This window comes from Lygodium microphyllum, chromosome 2 (genome assembly GCF_053477565.2).
Source record: "Lygodium microphyllum isolate KBCC chromosome 2, Lygodium_microphyllum_v1.1.10, whole genome shotgun sequence".
Taxonomy (NCBI): Eukaryota; Viridiplantae; Streptophyta; class Polypodiopsida; order Schizaeales; family Lygodiaceae; genus Lygodium; species Lygodium microphyllum.
In genome coordinates this window covers 181,654,446-181,660,508 of record NC_141136.1, presented here as the reverse complement: position 1 = coordinate 181,660,508, position 6,063 = coordinate 181,654,446, and the positions used below count along the sequence as shown (strand labels likewise).

The window sequence follows — 6,063 nt, the reverse complement described above, 5'->3', positions numbered from 1 at the left end:
AGTCAGACATGTCTTTAACAATGCAACATATGAGCTGACAGAATTGGATGGGACAGTGCTTAGAGTGCCCATTGCAGGAAAAAGAATCAAGATTTTCAAGAAAAGAGATTATGAGGATTATGCATTGGAAGAATTTGTAAGAGAAGAGCAATGAGAAGAAACACCAGTAGAAGAGACAGATGATATGACAAAAAACCTTGCTGATATACCGAAAATAGACAATGAAGAGATTGATCTATATGTGGATCTTGACGATAATGATCATGGGTAGTTGGCCCATCTGGAGGATGCTCAGGATCAGAGGGGGTGTATGTCCTACTGTTGCGTATCCGAGGTGTGGAATCCACCAAAATTTTTGTGTGTGTGACATTTGTTACTTTGTGCATACTTAGACATTGTGTTTTTTGCTCTGCCTGAACGTTTTGCCTTCAGTTGGTTCATGTTCAATTTCATGACAAGTGCTGTTTGGGAGTGAATCTGATATTTGTTACAAATAATTTAGAAGGGGAATGGGCTATAAAATATGTGCCGTTGAACAAAGTCACAACTAATAGGGCGAGGAGGATGCTACAAACAATCATTTTATGGTATTGAAAGCCACAGGTGCATGGAGACAACACCAAGTTTGGCTTGTGCAAATAAATGTATCTTTTGTTGGAGGCATCATACCAAGCCTACAGGAAATGTGTTTTCTTGGAATGAACTGGAATTGATTGCTATGCTATGCAAAGAGCATGATGCACTTGCTTTCGTAGATGAGGAGTATCACAAGCTAACTTTTGGTGCAGATCATATATATATATAGCTTCCTTAGATGGAATGTATGACAGGACCGTGAGCATGAACTCTTTAGGGAAGACATTCTCCTTGACTGGCTAGAAGATTGGGTGGGCTGTTGCACCACCTAACTTAACTTGGGGACTCAGACAAGCACATGCATATCTTACATTTGCAACTGCTACACCCTTTTAATGGGCAGTGCCCTCAATGCGCCTGACAGCTTCTACAAGGACCTCATTCGAGATTACACGGTCAAGAAAGACATCTTAGTCAAGGTTCTATTTGAGGTTGGGTTCAAAGTGTTTGAGCCACAAGGCACCTACTTTGTCATGGCAGACCACACTCCCTTTGGGTTTGAGACATATGTGGACTTCTGCAAGTATCTGATTGAGGAAGTGGGTATGGTTGCAATTTCTCCCAGTGTGTTTTATTTTAATCCCAAGGATGGTCAGAACCTTTTGCGCTTTTTGTTTTCTAAGGATGAAGGTACCATCAGAAAGGTAGTTGATCGCCCGCTATTTTTGCAAACTTCTGGGAACGATTCATGGATTCTTTGAAGGCACTTCGGAAAAAGCAGAAAGAATGGGGACGAACGCCTATTTCCAGAAGAGGCTTTGGACCTGCTTTGATTCCTGTTGAGGGGAGCGATCAATCAAGAGGATTTTGGTGTGATCGAATTTGGAAAGGAAGAAGAGGGGAGGAGAATAAGGGTGCTTCTGTCAATCAATCATCATACAGAACGAGGAGGGCCAAAATGTCAACCTATACATCCTGCAGATATGCTCCTCAATGAATAGGCTGATCACCGCCAAGGACCATGCGTCAGTGTAGCTGAATGTTGGTCACCTCGATGAGAATGGTGTTTACACAGGGAAATTCACAACTTTTTCCCTCAGTGGCTTTGTTAGAGCACAGGGTGATGCAAACAGTGTGCTAGATCAGTTGTGGCTCATGATTCTACTAATTATGGAACTAGTCAACTCCTTCCAGTGTGATCCCTAGATGCAATTCAGGCACTGCGCCATTTTGATATAATACAGGCAGATTCACAACTGCGCTAAGAGTGATACGACACTTCAGTGCCCCAGTGTGTCGTTCTTCACAATGTATGAAGTTAGACAACAATTTTGATATTAGCTACATGAAGATGAAAGCTCCACGACAACAACAACTACACATGATGGGTAATTATGGAAGAAGCACGAAGGCATGACAACTATTCACAAGGAGGAAGAGAGATTGCAGATTTTTCTAGCATCATGGCTTCATGTTAAACTGGTGTTGCGGTCACTAAAAGAGATCAGAGGTGGCCTCCCGCTAATTGCATACAACACACATCTAGCATATAGTAATGATCTTGTCTTCAACGTGCATCCAGTTTTCATGCTAGTGGGATTCATTGTCCTCACAAGTGAAGCAATTCTGGTGTTCAAGGGTGTTTTGGGTACAAAGAGTTATAAGAAATCAATTCATCTTACTATCCAAACATTGGCTTTTGTGCTGGCTATACTTGGCATTTGGGCAGCCTTTAAGTATCATGGTGCAAAAGAAATTGATGATTTCTATAGTTTGCACTCATGGGTGGGTATTTCAACAGTCCTTATGTTTTCTTTACAGCGGATTTTTGCATTTGTAATTTATTGGTATACTGGTGCTGCGGCCTGCCCTATTCATCAAGTTTATATATAAATCAAAGTGCAGCATGTTTTCTCTAAATTGCTATAGCTATGGCGGTCAGCATTGGACATCTCTGACTAAATCTTGGAGTTCTCAGCCGTTAAAGAAACACAAAAGGGCAAAACAAACCAATTTGTGTCAGTAAGCTTGCATTTTACTTCTCATGCTGACATGCAAGAAGGAGCTTCAAAGATCCATACAATCATTATAGCAGAAGGATCTACAAATGCTGCAGAATTAAATCGGGTGGCCTAAAACCAAGGGACTGATCAGATTGGAATTCATCTTGTATTTTGTAAACATCTTGGCAGTAATACAATTGTTACTTGGCATCATTTTCTTGTCTTGCTTATTCACATGATTGATCTTCTATCTTGAAATTTGTCAAGGACCTCTGTGGTCACGATTTTGCTTTCGAAAAAACCCTTTGACATCTTGAGGGGGTGGATGTCGTACTGCTGCATATCCGAGGTATGGAATCCACCAAAAATTTTGTGTGTGTGACATTTGTTACTTTGTACATACTTAGACGTTGTGCTTTGCTCTGCCTGAACGTTTTGCCTTTAGTTGGTTCATGTTCAATTTCATAGAAGAGACAAGTGCTGCTTGGGAGTGAATCTGATATTTGTTACAAACAATTTAGAAGGAGAATGGGGTATAAAATATGTGAGATTGGACAAAGTCACAACTAAGAGGGCAAGGAGGATGCTAAAAACATTCATTTTATGGTATTGAAAGACATAGGTGCATGGATACAACACCAAGTTTGGCTTGTGCAAATAAATGTATCTTTTGTTGGAGACATCATACCAACCCTACAGGAAAGGTGTTTTCTCGGAATGAACTGGAATTGATTGCTACACTCTGCAAAGAGCATGATGCACTTGCTTTCGTAGATGAGGAGTATCACAAGCTAACTTTTGGTGCAGATCATATATATATAGCTTCCTTAGATGGAATGTATGATAGGACCGTGAGCATGAACTCTTTAGGGAAGACATTCTCCTTGACTAGCTGGAAGATTGGGTGGGCTGTTGCACCACCTAACTTAACTTGGGGACTCAGACAAGCACATGCATATCTTACATTTACAACTGCTACACCCTTTCAATGGGCAGCAGCAGCTGCCCTCAATGCGCCTGACAGCTTCTACAAGGACCTCATTCGAGATTACACGGTCAAGAAAGACATCTTAGTCAAGGGTCTAACTGAGGTTGGGTTCAAAGTATTTGAGCCACAAGGCACCTACTTTGTCATGGCAGACCACACTCCCTTTGGCTTTGAGACATATGTGGACTTCTGCAAGTATCTGATTGAAGAAGTGGGTGGGGTTGCGATTCCGCCTAGTGTGTTTTATTTGAATCCCAAGGATGGTCAGAACCTTGTGCGCTTTTCGTTTTCTAAGGATGAAGATACCATCAGGAAGGCAGTTGATTGCCCGCTATTTTTGTAGACTTCTAGGAATGATTCACGGATTCATTGAAGGCACTTCAAAAAAAGCAGAAAAAATGGGGACATACCGCTATTTCCAGAAGAGGCTTTGGACCTGCTTTGGTTTTTGTTGAGGGGAGCGATGAATTAGGAGGATTTTGGTGTGATCGAATTTGGAAAGGATGAAGAGGGGAGGAGCATAAGGGTGCTTCTATCAATCAATCATCATATAGAATGAGGAGGGCCAGAATGTCAACCTGTACATCCTGCGGAAATGCTCCTCAACGAACAAGCTAATCACCGCCAAGGACCATGCGTCAATGTAGCTGAATGTTGGTCACCTTGATGAGAATGGTCTTTACACAGGGAAATTCACAAATTTTGCCCTCAATGGCTTTGTTAGAGCATAGGGTGATGCAGACAGTGTGCTAGATCAGTTGTGGCTCATGATTCTACTAATTATGGAACTAGTCAACTCCTTCCAGTGTGATCCCTAGATGCAGTTCAGGCAGTGCGCCGTTTTGATATAATATAGGCACCTTCATAGCTGCACTAAGAGTGATACAAAACTTCAGTGCCCCAGTGTGTCCTTCTTCACAATGTATGAAGTTAGACAACAATTTTGATGTTAGCTACATGAAGACAAAAGCTCCACGACAACAACAACTACACATGAAGGGTAATTATGGAAGAAGCACAAAGGCTCCAAAGATTCCATGACAACTATTCACCAGGACACAGACAAATTGCATCATGGCTTCATGTTAAACTGATGTTGCGGTCACTGAAAGAGATTAGAGGTGGCCTCCCGCTAATCGCACACAACACACAGCTAGGAGATAGTAATGATCTTGTCTTAAACGTGCATCCAATTTTCATGCTAGTGGGATTCATTGTCCTCACAACTGAAGCAATATCGGTGTTCAAGGGTGTTCTGAGTACAAAGAGTTATAAGAAATCAATTCATCTTACTATCCAAACATTGGCTTTTGTGCTGGCTATAGTTGGCATTTGGGCAGCCTTTAAGTATCATGGTGCAAAAGGAATTTATGATTTCTACGGTTTGCACTCATGGCTGGGTATTTCAACAGTCCTTATGTTTTCTTTACAATGGATTTCTGCATTTGTAATTTATTGGTATACTGGTGCTGCGGCCTGCCTTATTCATCAAGTTTATATATAAATCAAAGTGCAGCATGTTTTCTCTGAATTGCTATAGTTATGGCGGTCAGCATTGGACATCTCTGACTGAATCCTGGAGTTCTCAGCCGTTAAAGAAACACAAAAGGGCAAAACAAACCAATTTGTGTCAGTAAGCTTGCGTTTTTCTTCTCATGCTGACATGCAAGAAGGAGTTGCAAAGATCCATACAATCATTATAGCAGAAGGATCTACAAATGCTGCAGAATTAAATCGGGTGGCCTAAAACCAAGGGACTGATCAGATTGGAATTCATCTTGTATTTTGTAAACATCTTGGCAGTAATACAATTGTTACTTGGCATCATTTTCTCGTCTTGCTTATTCACATGATTGATCTTCTATCTTGAAATTCGTCAAGGACCTCTGTGGTCACGATTTTGCTATCGAAAAATCCCTTCGGCACTGTAATGGAAGATTGAACCATTGCATATGTAGATTTTCTAAATGCATCCAAAGAGGTTTACAAAGCTCATATTTTACTTGATGTAAGGACTTAAAGGGAGATTGGTTGATTGGTGACTTGCTACATATACATGATTTGCAAGACATAGTTGTTATCTCTGCAATAGTTCATGAGCTAGAGGCTATGAAGATAGCAAATCTTATGTATGATACTCCACAGTTGAAAAATGTTTCAGATGCTTTGTTAGAGGTCTTAGTAGGCAATTCAATGATGCGTCAAGTTATGGACTACTTCAATATTTTCACTGATGGCCAGCATGTGTTGGATGCAAGTGTGAGGATCAGTTTATGTTTCATGTGGAACACAATTGTCTCAGTATAAGCAGATTTCCATATGCTAGACTCTGAAAGAGCAAGCAATTTGCTATGTATTTGTAGATGGGTGCATTGATAGCCTATATATAGAGATTTAACATCCTCTAGTATATGATGCACACCTAAGGCCTAATAACCGTGGAGTGAATACTTGGTATGGTATTAGAGTTGTGAAAATGCCAATTATTTTGATGTA

General features: G+C 40.8%; 1 pseudogene; it reads left to right on the top strand.

Moving 5' to 3' along the window:
• The first annotated feature begins 607 nt into the window (after window positions 1-607).
• On the top strand, window positions 608-1,337 carry LOC148040676 (uncharacterized; annotated as a pseudogene).
• Window positions 1,338-6,063: the final 4,726 nt, after the last annotated feature.